The following is a 15,778-nucleotide window of genomic DNA, read 5'->3' on the forward strand; positions in this document are numbered from 1 at the left end:
TTACTTCCTCAAAAATTAATGATTTGCATGTACAGGTACAAAGATAAAATATAAATTTCTGTAAAGTTTTCATTATGCAAGAGGACCAATACTTAAAATGCTTTTTAAAAATTAGGAAAATAATACATGCTTAATGCTAAAACATAAATTCTGAACTCTATTATAATTTGATTAATCATTAAATTCACCAAATTATTTCTCCAAATAAATTGACTCAGATGAAAATACTTAAAACATCCATTGATAATTTTAGAATATATTTAAATAAGTAATCACTCTTTATATTACAACCTTTCTTTTGCAAACAAGGTTTGCAATACTACTTAGTGTTCATATTTAAGTTAATGTTTATTAACAAATTACCATTTGCTGTTACAAGTAGGGTTTCATTAAATGACTCTCATAATGTAAGGGATCTGAATTAAAGCATGTACTGTATTTCTTTATGTATTTTCTTTCTTCTTTTGCAATAACATGCCTAAAGATTAGCATAATTTATTTTCAAGAAATTAATGCTCTTCTTCAGAGTAATAATTATTCTCATTTTGACCTGTTGAACTAGCTTCATATTTACAAAAAATAATTAAGTGTTGATCAGAATGTGGCATCTTCTGAGGCTTTCTAATCACCAGCTCTACCAATCCAGGGCATTTCTTTGCTGACCCAACATAAATATACTTAACTAATGAGTTATGGACCTTTAAGAGCCTTCTCTTTCTGCACTAAATTCTCCTAAGAATTATTTCAAATATTTTTTCTTCATTTCACAGATGCACTTGCTTCTTGTTCTATCTTAATCTTTGATTTTGCTCGTTGCTCAAGGGAGCTGATATGGTAATTTTTTTAAAAATTCAAATTAACAGCAAAAAATTGTAACAAAACTCCATCAAAGTTACAGAGGTATGTCCACTTCATTTACATTAATTAGAAAACTTCTGTCCCCATTGTAATTTTCTAACAGGAAATGTTTCTTTATGATGCTTTGCAAAATTTCATGTCATTTTTAACAGTTTTGAAGCACAGAACATAAAAAATGGAAAGGACCAAATATATCATCAAATTCAAGCCCATCTTATTTATAGTTATATAGATATGTTAATCCAGGCCCAGAGAAGTAAAGAAATATTCATAGTGTCACACAGCTAGTTAGTATCAAATGGTATACTATTTTTATGTAATTTGAAAAATATATTTCCTATATTTGTTAATCAATTTTAAATTAGTTGTTTATATACACACACATACATTCATGAGTTTTATTAATTTTGTCAACTAAAAATTACTGTTCTCTTAATATAATGTTGTATCCTGGATGTGATGATCCTAGAACAGAAAGAGGAAATTATTGGCAAAACAGGTGAAATCTGAATAAAGTCTAGAGGTTAGGTAATAGTTATGTACCAATGTTCATTTCTTAGTTTTGGCAACTGTACAATGGTAATGTAAGATGTTAAATTTAGAGGTATTAAAAACAAGACATCAGGCCCAAAATGGAGCTGCTTTTGCTAAGTCACATTACCAAACTAAGGTTTACAGTTTTGAATCTCCCAGAAATGGAATCTTACTCGGGAATCATCTGATCAACACTACTTAGGTCATCTACCTGATAGACCGAAAGGAAAACTTTGCAATAAACAACTTGCTTTTTTTGTCTGTATAACTTGCTTGTTCCCACTTCTTCTGCCTATAAGTCTTTCATTTTGTACAGCTTCTCAGAGCTCCTTATCATCTGCTAAATTGCATACTGAGTGATTCTAACAGATTTTTGCTCAAATAAATTCTTAAAATTGTTAATATGCCACAGCTTATCTTTTTTTTAAATATTTTATTTATTTATTTAAGAGAGATAGTGAGACTGAGAGAGAGAGGCCAAGAGGGCAGAGGGAGGGGCATAGGGAGAGGGACAAGCAGACTCCCCACTGAGCAGGGAGCCCGATGCGGGGCTCCATCCCAGGACCCTGAGATCATGACCTGAGCCAAAGGCAGATGGTTAACCAACTGAACCACCCAGGCACCCCCTCAGTTTATCTTTTAACAGAAGAAACTGAGTGAAGAGTATACAGGAACTCTACTATTTTTGTAACTTCTCTGGAAAACTAAAATTATTCCAATAATTATTTTATATGATTTTATATTAAATTGTTATTTGTGATAATTTAGAATTACAAATAAGGCCATTTATCTTAGACATTTAAAAAAAAAAGAATAAGGTGGGGATGCCTGGGTGGCTCACTTGGTTAAGCATCTGACTCTTGGTTTCAGCTCAGTTGTGATCTCAGGGTCCTGGGATCGAGCCCCATGTCGGGCTCTGCACTTAGTGCAGAGTCTGCTTGAAATTCTCGCTGTCCCTCCCACTCATGCTCTTGCTCTCTCTCTCTCTTTAAAATAAATAAATAAATCCTTAAAAAAATTTTTGAATTTTACAAAGAATAGGGATTCAGATTTTCTTTATGCAAAAACTACCCTTTTATTACAAGTTGCAATTCCATTTGGAGCCTTATGGATGTCATAAACTGGGTTCTTCTGACTCAGACTCTTGAGTCAGAGACTTAACTACAAGAGATTTATTGGAGACAGTTCTGAAGAACAATATCTGTTAGTTAGCAAGGGAAGAAGAATTGGCAGAGGGAAGAGTTAAAATGTAATGAAGTTGTAACAGAGGCCTCAGCAGATCTGATGGGAAGCTCCTGAGCTGGGATAGCTGTTCAAAGATGTTTCAAAAGGGTCAAGACCTTTGTATTCACCATGTTCAGAAGTTATTAGAAGTGGGCTACCTTGAGAAGGAGGTACATCTTGGGGAGGCAGTGCACTTTGGTCAGCTGTAATTTCTAGAAAGGGACTCAGCTGTGATCTCTTGGCAGGGAATACCTCTAGCAGCTGGAAGAATGAACACATTGGTCCTGAAAAGGGGAACTGGTTGTTGTGCCACATCAGCCACTAAAATGAAGCCAACTGTTCAGCACAATAATTGGTCACAGGATGAAAGTAAAATTAGGCAAGGAGGACATTTTGCTAGGCACAGGCAATTATAGTCAGGTGAATTTTGCTTAAATTGTTCTTGTTCCAAGTACCTTTTCTCTTGAGTTTTTCATGTTTGTACCTGTAATTATTTATACATTTTATAACATCTATCCCAAGATGTCAGCTATTGGAACTGGAAAGGAAATTTAGAATAAGTTAAAAAATAAACTCTTTTGGATCTTTAAGAGATAGGATTTTAGATGTGAGAACTATGTAAAGAAAGTCCACTGAGTTTTCCTATCCAAGGGTACAAATCTGCACCCCACTCCTATCTTCTACATTTGTCCCCGTGAAGACATCTTCATTTTCATTAGGTATGGCTAAATTATGTTGTGATAACAAACCAATCCCCAAATCTCAGAGGTTTAACACAGCAAATCTTATGTGTCCAATATGGGTCAGCAAGGGTACAAAGAAGACTGTCACCTGTAGTGGCTCCATCTGGAACACACAGATTCTAAGATCACTGCTGCAGAAGTAGAGAAGAATGGGAAAAACACACCTGTTCTTAAATGCCTAGAATCAGAATGACATTTTGGCTGATAGTCCATTGTCTCAATCTTGCCACATGGTTCCAACCTAACTGCAAAGCAAACTGGGAAATGTAGAGGAATGCTTGGGGTACTAACAGGCTTTGTCAAACTGGCTAGTGAACCGTCTGGAATATTCTTGTACATAGCTCCAACCCAATAAAAAAAGACTCAATTTATATGTCATTCTCCTTTATTTCATTACTGGCTAGAGTCTTATCCATCAGCATCATCTTCTCTGAGCAAAGAGTAAGGTCAATCTTTGTGCCACACATATTTTTATATCAGCTATATTGGTTAATGAAGCAACAACTTGAACATTCATTTAACATTTTTAGGAACACACATAAAAGTGCTTTGAAGAGTTGCATAATCATGGGAAGACAACTTTCATTTAAAATATCTTTTGAATTTGTTAGGGAAATTATCTTGATAATTCGAAAGTACTGGGCTTAAAATATGTAGGCAGGCACAATTTATGTTCTGGTTGTTTCATAAGGAGCCACAATGTATTAGGACAAATAGGATTGCAAAAGTTGTCGGCAAATATCCAAAGAGGACATTAGTAAACAGCACCAGAGGGGGAGACTTTAGTACAAATGCATGTATTTCCTTACCATATGGTCCTAGTTTTTAAGTTGAAATGTTTTCCTGTCTGAAAAAAATTGCTTCTCTTCCCTGCTAATGGTGCAGAAGACTGGCTTTATAAATCAGAATTACCATTTGTCATGAATACTGGTCACTGGCATATAAGCCTCTTTATTAGAGATGGATAAAGTAGTGGCTGAACACCTGGGCCCTGGACTCAGACTGCCTGGGTGCAGTTCTTGGCTCTGTCACTTACTATGTCCCTAGGTAATCAATTAACCTCTCTGTGGCTCAGTTTGTTCATCTGTAAAATGGCCATACTACTATTATCTACCTAACAGGGTTATGTTGGAACAAAAGAGTTACTATTTTTAAAATGTTTAGTACAGTGCCTGCCACATAGTAAACTCTGTTTACTGTTGTTGTTATCACTACTGTTCAGCCACTTATAAACGGTTTTATAAGAGAGGAAACCTTTACAATGGAGAAGTTAAGTCTAATATAAAATGTATAAAATAATGGTGCCAATATAAAATTTCAAATGCCAAAATAAGTTTTGCCAATATTATTCATTCTTTTCTTTTCCCGAGCCACAGTTTTTCTTTTCCAGTTCTAAGGGAAAATACGCTAGCATGTTCTGTTTTTTAACTAATGTATTTTCTCATATAATAGTTCAAGGAAGCAATTAAGGAATAAAAAAGGACAAGAAGATCTCTGTTTTTCACATAGTGAATTCTACACTATCTTACTCCACTCCCGCACACATACCAATGTGCTCACTGTTCCACAGCAATACAATGGTTGACACTCTGCCTGGAGAGACAAAGCCTCGTAAAAGGAAGGGTATAGACCAAAAAAACAAAAAACAAACAAACGAACGAACTGAAGGATGTGGAGAATTTCAGGCTCAGAGACTCTCTGTAGTCAATGGGAAATGCAGGGTGGGAATTAAAGCTATGAAAGGGTCTTTCATGCTACAGTATGTATCCTTCTCTAGCAGGGGAAGGAAGATATGTGATCAAAGCATTTACAGCTTTATAGTCTTCCAGATGAACTTCCATTTCACTAGTACCCATGAATAGGACTTCTCTTGGTCCTACCAATGTGTAAGCAAGAGAGTTCTACCTTCAGGGCATTGCCAAGAGCTTGGCACCTGAAAGCCATAAGCATCCTACCTAACTCCAGAACACATATGCTATAAGTTGAATTGTGTCCCCCTAAAATTCATATGTTGAAGTCCTAGTACTTTGCAAGTAACTTTATTTAAAGATAGGCAATTAAGTTAAACTGAACCCATTAAGGTAGACCCTAATCTAATCTGACTGGTGTCTTTGTAAGAAGAAATTTGGACACACAAAGAAACACCAGGATGCTTGTGCCCAGAAGAAAAACCATGTGAGGACACAATGAGAAGACTGCCACCTGCAGCCAAAGAGAGAGGCCTCAGAAGATATGAAACCCTGCTCTGAGTCATCCAGCCTCCAGTAATGCAAGAAAATAAATTCTGTCATCTAAGCCACTCCCTCTGTGGTATCTTGTCATGGCATTCCTCATACAGGAATACAACATATTCTTGGGATTCAGTAAAGCCAACCTATTTGCTTCCTATCCACTCTCTGCCAGACAATCTCATAATACGTAATATGGTTTGTCTCACTCTCCATTAGTACTTCTGTTGGAGAAAATAAACTAAGTGAAGAATTATATACTTTACTGGTTCACTTCAGAAAAAATATTCTCACTCTGAAACTTTGGAGTGATGATAAACAGTTACATTTATGTTATTTAAACTCTATCATACATTTATCTGTAATAATTTTTAAATTGGAAGAAGTGAAGTTGAAATTGTATTTAAATTATCATTCTTTGCCCCCTCTATTGTACTCCCCCGAGCTAAGTTTATTAATATCAAAGATTTCTATTCATTCTATGTAAATTTACTAAAGTCTGTTAAATCTCCTGATTGCTGACATTTTAGAGTTTTATACACTTTTTGTCTCTCTTTTGACAAATCACACATACATCTTCAGGGACTCTTATTACAGAGCTAAGTACATTGTCTGACAAAAGCTGAAGAATTTTAATAGATAAATGACAAATTTTAACAAAGAGCTCTACTGAGTTAATTTCTAAAATCGTTTACTGTATGTATAGAAAACTGGCAGAAGTAATTTGATGAAGTGCAGGTTTTCTATACATAGTAAAAGGAAAGACAAAATTATTAGTAGATTATTCGATAAGATCCATCTATTTGATGGATAACCACAAAAATAAATCTACCAATACAAATACGTCTTCTTGCTTTCTTATTAGGTTCTTTTTTCCCTAGACTAAAAAAAAAATCATGTCACCAGTTATTAATATCTATCATTTCCATCACTTAGATTGCTGCCTTAGTGGGATTGAGAATGAATCCAGAAAGGTCAAGTTCAAATAAGAAAAAGCACAGTTCTACTACTGCAAAATCATGACATCCTAGACTGTAAAGACAAAAAAGCTTTATAATTTAAGTATATACCTCTGGGTAGTTACACTTTCTATTGAGTACTTAGTTAACATTGTGTCTGTGTGGAGGGGGTGGCAGGGGGGTATGAAGGAATGTGCTTGATGGGATCACTGCACGATCTATTCTCTGCAGGTGCTAGCAAGGTCAGAGAGAATCATCATCACAAAGCGAAGTGATTTTCTTCTTTACAAGCTCCTGATGTAAACAGACTGATGAACACAAGATCTTTACTCACTCACATGATATCATACACAATCACAGCTAAGTGTTTCTGTCTGTCAAAGCCTGGAGAGTCACTACCAGATTGTTGCCTGATTAGAATATAACCCCAAATGGTATTTCCTTGGTTTTAGTTAGTCAATGCTTATTTTGCAAGATTTCTGAGCTCTGTAATGAAAGATCAAAGGTAGTGAGCACTGAGACAAGGTGAAAGTTTAGCCAGCTCAGAAAATGAGCAGGCTGTGTGCATAATCGAGCAGCAACATTATTGAACATTTGTTGACTGAAAAGCAAAAAATAAGTAAATAAAAGACATTTCTTATTTTAAGATCAGAAGTTACATAGCACATTCTTTGGAAAGAGAAGTTTTGTAAGCATGTGGCACTTAATCTTTGTTCCTAATTTATGCTCATGTTCAAGATATTTTTTATTGACTCCAATTTTACTGCTACATTTATTGCCAGTTAGGCAGCAGCTTTTAGTATATGGAGGCCCCACTAAAAATTCACCTTCTGAGTTTCTTACCCAAGACATTTCAGTCAGAATCTGGACCCAATCTGCCACATCATAGCTAGCAGCAAGTGAGGAGGACTCAAATATCTTGCTGGTATAAACATACTCCTTGATGGAACAGCCAAATAGTTTGGAAGTTTGTATTTGTTCTTTTAAGAAAAAAAAAAAATCCCTGGGTAAGGAAGGATCCAGAATACTTTTAAAAAGCTTTATATACTTTCTGGGAATGTTAAGTGATTATTTTTACTTAAAAATGTAATTATGAAATGACATAATCTATAAAATTTACAAATAAGTCAGATCAGAAGGGAATGGGAGATAGTTTCCTATCATTTAGTATAGTATTTTCTTCTAATAATTAGATCTTAACCTTGTGCAATGTCTTACTATGCTTAAGAACTATGAACAGTAAGGCAGGCTCTTGTTTTTAAGACGTTGTGGAAAATAAGATGGAAAATTGTAGCAACTGAGTTATAGCCCACTCCGAACATACGCCAAGTCTTTGTTTTGGTGTCAATATCACTATCTAACTAAACACTAAAATATAGGAAAGTGAAAGATAAAGTACAGTGATATACATCATATGTGAATATGGATTAAATAAAGCACCATATATCCTATTTGCTATTAAAAACAAAATAGACTAGCAATATTTTTTCTCTTGTAGTCTCACTGCCAAAGAATGTATCCAACATATATGCAACTAATGAATCCTTGAACACTACATCAAAAACTAACGATGTATTGTATGGTGGCTAACTTAATATAATAAAAAAAGAACATCACATTATCATATCATAATCTATGGTTACATCAGAAATGATGGGTATTTTTTTAAAAGTTTTTTAATGGTAGCCTTCTCAGTTCATAGATTTTCACCTAATAGCAAGCTGCATCAGTTTCCCAGAGTCAAAGAGCAGTTTTCAGTAGTCTGAACTTTTGATTGATCTGAGCCATGTTTAGCTTTTAATCTATCCTTGCACATGACTAAGAAAAGAGATGTTCTATCAGATTCTGTCCTTGTAAAGGCTTCAAGTCTTTGTGTGCATCTAGAGTGGGGAAAGTTTTCAAATCCAAGTAGGGTCAGGATTTAACCCTTATTTGGATTTCATTGTGACTGACTGAGGGAGGACATGCAACCTCCACAAAAGAATGGGTCAAGACCTAGCAGAAAATAGAGGATTTAGGTGGGGTTGTGACTCTTGGCTTGAGCAAATACAGAGTTAATGGCTTGGAAACGGATTTCAACTTACTTTGGTATGAAACTCAGTGCTGAGTCACAGATGACCCAGAGCTGACAGCTCCAAACAAGGATGGGTTGGGAGCAGGGCAGAAAAGGAAGTTGATGCTATGTGGAGAACAACAGCAGGAGCTTGATGCAGGGCTGGAAGAGATAGAGTGTGTTGTGAGCTGGGGAAGAGCAGATGGGGTGTGACTGTCAGCCTACTGGCTAATTAGAAAATACTGGTTTGTTAAACCTGAGCTCTAAGAGAAAAGTCCTTAATGTGTACAATCTGACAGAAAGGACAATCGATTAATTTTTTTCATATGAACACTTTCCGAATTTTTCTGTAATGCCACTTTTATTTATTAACTATATGTTTCTATGTCTTGAAATGATAAGAAACATCATTTCCTCTAAACAAGGAAAATATTTCCAGAAAATTTTCAAAATAAATTACCAATTAGAATTTTGAATGAGATTAACTTGCTAGAGTGCCTCACAGAACACAAGAACACAGAAAAACATGTTACTTACTAGATCACCAGTTTATGTAAAAAATATAATTATGTAAAAAATATAATTAAGGAACAGCCAGATGGAAGAGTTGCACAGGTCAAGATATGGGGAAGGGATGCAGAGCTTCCATGCATGCCGTCCCCAGGTGTGCCCCTCTCCCCACATCTCCAAGTGCCCACCAACCCAGAAGCTCTCTGAATCCTCTCCTTTGGGTTTTTATGGAGGTTTCATGACATAGGCATGATTGATGAAATCATTGGCCATTGGTCATTAATCTCAATCTCCAGCCCCTTTCTCCTCCCAAGAAGCTGGGGAGTGGGACTGAAAGTTCCAATTCTCTGTTTATAAGGTTAGTTCTTCCGGTAACCAACCCCCATCCTTAGGTGCTTCCAAAAGTCACCTCATTCACATAACAAAAAACACATTTATTGTTCTCTTTACTTAGGAAATTCCAAGGGTTTTAGTTCTATACCAGAAACAGGGACAAAGACTAAATATATATTTCTTATTATATATCACAGACCCCCTCCCAGCAGCATAATTCCATCTGCTTTATAGAAGCAATAGTTTAATGTTGACAGATTTGGGATCACATGTACCATGGATAAAATACTGCACTAAAGCATTGCTTGGCGATTCACTTTTCACTCTGTTGAAAGGTAGACCATATTTATCAAATCACTCTCGCCTGATTTACTCATTATTATTATTAGTGGTGGTGGTAGTAGTAGTAATAGTAGTAGTAACAGTAGAACTATTGCTTGAATGGCCAGAGTTGGTTTGTTTTTTGTTTTGCTTTGTTTTTATAGCTTTGTATATGGAAGAGATATACCTAAACAAGAGTTCTTCATTCCGTTCTTTCCCTGGAAATAATTCACTGACTTGAATATTCCTATTACCAAGATAGGAATATCTTCTAGATAACTCTAAAATGTCTAATCATTGCAACCACTGTCCACTTTGGATCAGAAGTGAAAGGCATCTTATTAACTCCTCTTAGGCTATATTAGATATATTTTAAATTTACTTGCAATGTTGTCAATTATTATATTTTTCTGCAGAGGTGCCTTAAGGCAGTAGTTTTCTGAAAATAATTTATTAAGAAAATACTGAACATTAGGAAATGAAAATATTTTTTCTCTTAAGGGCAACAAATCCAAAATAGCAGCCTAAAACTATTGGCATAGGCTAACAGGTAATGATGGTAATGATGTTACCTGATCTCTGAAATTGAAAAATTAGTTCTGGGGAGAAATTGCTAATGTTCATTACTTTTCTGTCTCATTTTTAATTGCAATGGAAGAACATGAATTGAACCAGGAATTCAGGGATTGACAAAATGGCAGACATAAAAAGAGCTCAAACTCATGATAAAAATATGAAAAATGTCTAGATAGAAGAAATCTCAGATTATTTGGATCAAGTTCTTTTTTTTTTGACACTGGCTGAAAGACAACTTTTTATTACTTTTATGTACAGAAAATTCAACAGCGTCCACTCAGCCCAGTTTGGTGGCCAGTTCTTTAGCCTTTGCCTTTTCCAGCTTGGTGATGCGAGCCACAGATTTCGGACCCAGGACGTTGCCTCCCCAGTGGCAGCGGATCTCATCGTATCTGTCATTGTAATTGGTCCTGATGGCTTCCACCAGCTTTGCCTGAGCTCCTTTGTCTTCCGAGTTGACCTGTGTGAAGGTAACAGTGGTGCAGTTCTTCCTGAGGACAGATGCCCCAGCCGGGCCTTCCCCTTGATAATGAAGTAGGGAGGCCCCATCTTACGAGACAGGGCAGGCAGGAAAACCACCAGCTCAATGGGATCCACATCATGTGCAATCACTACCAGCTGAGCCTTCCTGTTTTCCACCAAGGCATCCTCTTAGTGGGGACATCCCCTTTGCCTGCAGCTTTCTTCTCAGCCCAGGCCAACAATCTCTACTTCTTCTCCTACTTTGTCTCTGGTCTGTACTTGTGGGCCAGCTTAAGCAGTTGAGTAGCTGTCTGGCAGTCCAAGGCCTGGGTGAACTGGTTAATCGTGGGAGGCACTTTTAGATGTTCATAGAGAATAGCCCTCTGCTGCTGCAGCCAGATGTAGCAGGGCCATTTGACAAAGCGGTTGAGGTCCCTTTTGGGCTGGGTGTCCTGTCCAAAGCCAAAATTCTTGGCCTCTTCTCGAACAGAGGACTCACCACCTTCCTGGCCTCCTGCTTCTTCATGACAGGAGGGGCTGGGGCCACCTTCTTCCTCTTCACCTTCTTCCCTTTCGGTATCCTGGGCTGCTGGAAGAGGTCAAGTTCTGCTTCTTATTAATGAGGAAACTAAGACTCCAATCTTGTTTTCATCATTTCTTTACTTTCCATTCTTTCCTCAGCCTCTCCAATCAGGCTTTTTTCCATACTATTCCACTGAAACCTTGTCCAGGACATCACTGACACCTATCATTTGCCAAAACCGATGATCTATTCTCAGTCCTCCTCATACTTGATCTCTTTGCAGAATGTGACAGAGTTGCCCACTGCCTCATTATGGGCATATTCTCTTCACTTAACTTATGAGACACCACACTGGTTTTTTCCTCCTTCCTTACTGATTCTTCTCCATTTCCCCTGCAGGGTCCTCTTCTTTATGTTAGAGAGCCCTGACTCAGTTCTTGGTATTCTCTTTGCTATCTACAGCCATTCTACAAACTCTTCTAGCCCCATGACCTTAAATATATATGTAAATGCTGATGGTGTCTAAATCTTTTCCACCATTACAGACTTGTCCCCTGGGACCTAGATTTTGATATTCAGTTACCAACTTAGCATTCCTTTTCTGTTGTCTAATACACATCTAATACATTCACACACTTAATCTAAGTTGGAACTTTTTTTCTCACCTCTCCCCACCCTCTCTAGCGTTCCTCACTACAGCAAATAATGCTGCTATTCATCCATTTGCTCAGACCAGAATCCTTGGAGTCATTTAAAAATTTTAACCAATTTTATATCTCTCCTCTACAGAGAAATTACTGATGGTTTCTCATCCCGTTCATGATAAAAGTCAAACCCACTGCCATGACTTTTGAAACCCTGTGTACTCTGACCCTTGCCTAATTTTCTACCATGATTTTCACTCATTCTCTGCTTAGTTCTCACTCTTGCTTTAATGCTAGCCACAAAATTTATTTTTACTTCAGGTCCTTTGTATTTGCTATTCTCTTTCCTGAAAATTCTTCCTAAGATCTTTACATGGTTCCCTGCCTAACTTTACATTTCTGTTCATATTCTAGCTCCTCAGACAGGCCTTCACTGATCACCCAATAAGGAAATACTGTCTACCTTCCCCACCAGAGACTGTCAATATTATTATCCTCCTTTATGTTTCTTAACAGCTTGAAATATACTGTGTATTTACTTGTTTACTGTATGTTTCCTGACTGGATTGTATGCTTGAGGGCAAGGTCTGCCTCTTGTTCAGCACTATATTCACAGTGTTGCAAGAGTGTCTTAAACACAGGTTGTTCTCAGTAAATATTTGTAGCATGAATGAATGATGAATGAATGAATGAAGTATATTACTTGAATGTTCTACTTGACTCAGTTCAGCATTTAGTTTTGGAAGCACTGGTGTTTCCCAGAGTGTGGGGAATTTGTGGTCACTGTGCTTGTCATCATCACTCTTTAGAAGATGGCTCCCCACTTCCATCACTTCTTCTCCTCCCTCCTCCTTACCTACCCTCTCATACACAGGGTCAGTATAATCCCTGCCTTTCTTCAGCAACCCTCTACTACTACTTCTTTAGATATACAAACATATGGGACAGTAGAATAAAGCTGCTCTTGTTTGGCTGTGAGTGGTGGTGGCATTATAGCCTAGATGGAAGAACTTTAGCTCAGAACTCTGTAGTCCCTGTCCTACATGATAGATTTGTTGGCCCACCTACAGAGTGTTTCTCAACTTCTCTGTGCCTGGCCAAAACAAGTACAGCATCTCAGTTTCTGTGAGTTCACCCTCCCTCCGTCCTTTCCAAAGTTTCTGATTTTTTTTTTTTTTTGCCACTGCTGCTGCTGCACATTTCTTTAAAAAACTCATAACAGAAAACTGAGTTCCCAAACAAAATCCTATACCATATGTAAAAGAGCATGTCCCTCTCTCAACTGGAGGTGTATTTTGAAATAAGAAAGTAACAGCTCAGCAGTCATTTGCCATAGCTTGCTGAGTAAGCTGGGCTCAGGTTAAAAGGGGGTTATAGGCTGCCAGCCAAAACACTGACAGCATTGCTGAATTCAGAGATTCAGAAACTCTATATGTCCCAAGGATTCTGTGTGGATGCCATTGATTACACTCCCTTCTGCTCTATCATTGAGAGTATTTCAATTCAGTTACCTCACATGGATCAAAACAGATATGAGTTTTAACCTTAGAACTTGTTAAATTCTGTTTGAAAAAATATTCAGCACTCACAAAAAGATCATGGAAAAGTAATGCCATCAGACTGAAATGAAATCAGAAATGGACATAATCACACGTGTTTTGCACCAAATCTCTCATCAATTTGGATGAAAGATGATTTATACAGAGTATGTGGGTCATGATTGAGCCAGTGGTAACTCCTGATGATGTTAGAGATGTAGTTATTAGGAGTAATAACAATAAAATTAAAAGAAATCAAAGGGAAATAACTTCAAAAGTATATAGTGTATATGTTACAAAGTGACTAAGTATGGTCAACTCTAGAGACTTAAATTGTTATTTTTCACTTCAATTTTTATACAAGTTCTTGCAACTGAGAAGGAGTTCGTGAGGGCTCCTTGATTCCAAGGCTACATGTAGATGAGTCTATGTTACTCATTATAATGATGCCATTCTTTGTCATGTATGATTCTGTGAGTAGTAAACGTTTTTTTTTTTTTTTTCTTTTTTAAAGATCCTACTTATTTCTTATAAAACTTCTGATGACAAGAGTTCTTCAGGTCTTCTCCCACCCCAATAATATACCAATGCAGCAAATTCTGACAGGTTTCAAAGTAAAGTTGCATTCTGTCGGAGCTTTTAAGCTGTCCCCAATCTGAAACTTGGAGACATTTCAATCAGCGTTTATATTTAAAAAATTCACACATCCTAAGAAAATATTTTGCCTTCATGTACTTAAAGAGTATCCAGATATAATATTATTTTCTATTAGAAACAACATTTAAAAGGATAATTGAGAACGAAGTTTGCCTTGTGAATCAACATTTACTTTTGTGATCTTTATCTAAGATATTTAAAAAGTAAATGCACAATTTGTTATCACTATAATCGGGTAGACAATTTTTTTCCACAAGGTTACATCTGTTTACGCTATTTTATTATCTGTTGAATGGTGCGATATGAAGTCTCTTTATTGCAGTTTAGCTAAAGAAGTACCATGCCTGTGATGGAGCTGTCAATCAGCATTTAGTCATACAGTATCTATTTCTATCCCTGTTCTTCTTAGCACAGAAGGGCTATTATAGTCTACATTACGGCATAGCTACTTTGGATATAGATATCCTTGAGGGGCAGGATTTATTTTGAAAGAAGATACTCAACATAACATGACACATCATTCAGACATCTTTAAAAGTACACATGCAGGTATTTCAAAGCAAAATATAGCAAAGGCTAATTTTAAACATTTAACATTTTGTGACTGCATTTCCTTTTTTTCTTACTTTAATAGCATTGAAAAAGGCCAAATGGGGTCAAGAGACTTTTCTGTAATTGAAAATGTCTATTTAAAGCAATCCCTGTGCAAACCTTTGTGGCATTATCACCTATGAAGGGCTACCTTTTGTAAGATACTATGCACGTCAAAATTAATAAGAGAGAACCATTCAAGGCCAAAGAGAAAGAAAAATAGTGCTGAAATGCATTTATAAACACCTGAAAAGTGAAACTTTTCCAGCTGTCCAATAATATATATTTCCAAGTACACTAGCATATATGGAATATGACTAAAAATTAACGAGACTGATTACAAACCACAAACATGAAAATCAGTCATGCAGCTGTATACCACACTGGATGTGCTTCCAGATGTGATGATAAAAATGGATACAACCTTTTAAAGCTTGAGCTTTGGATATGCTGTGCATGTGGCACTCATTAGCTAAGCAAATGGATGTTAATCTTTATGACAGTCGATTGCTGTGCTGCATTCCTACAGAGAGCTTATCAGCTGGTCTGACCCGATCATCAAGACCATCATGACTTAATTTACAGGAGGATTATTTTCCTTCCCCTGCAATTCCATGGATTTAAAATGCACAAGAAAGTTTTTTGAAAGAAATGGCTGAAGCATTTAAACTTTCCTATTCCCCATAGCTCTGCAGTAAATAGGTAATGGCATAAAAAGATTTAGATTCATGGATTCCATTAGGAATTCAGCAAGATTAAATATCTAATTTCTCATGTTCAAGACTGAAAAATTAACCTCATTTTCACAACTGATTTGATTTCCATTGAATAGTTAAAGATGCTCATATAAGAAAAGATTTAGTCTTTCAAAAGAAAAGGCATTTCCAATCCATACCATAGAAACAGTATCTTTAGTCGATAAACGGTTAGAAGAGAAATATCATGTCATAGCTTAGGAAGAAATCAGAAGCCTCTCTAGTGTCCTAACAATCATTACTACTCTTAGCAAAGTCATCATATTACC

General features: G+C 36.5%; 1 pseudogene; it reads right to left on the bottom strand.

Moving 5' to 3' along the window:
- Positions 1-10,375: 10,375 nt before the first annotated feature.
- On the bottom strand, positions 10,376-12,798 carry LOC116632592 (annotated as a pseudogene).
- Between the last annotated feature and the right edge of the window lie 2,980 nt (positions 12,799-15,778).

Source organism: Phoca vitulina, unplaced genomic scaffold (genome assembly GCF_004348235.1).
Source record: "Phoca vitulina isolate PV1807 unplaced genomic scaffold, GSC_HSeal_1.0 scaffold7, whole genome shotgun sequence".
In the NCBI taxonomy this organism is placed as follows: domain Eukaryota; kingdom Metazoa; phylum Chordata; class Mammalia; order Carnivora; family Phocidae; genus Phoca; species Phoca vitulina.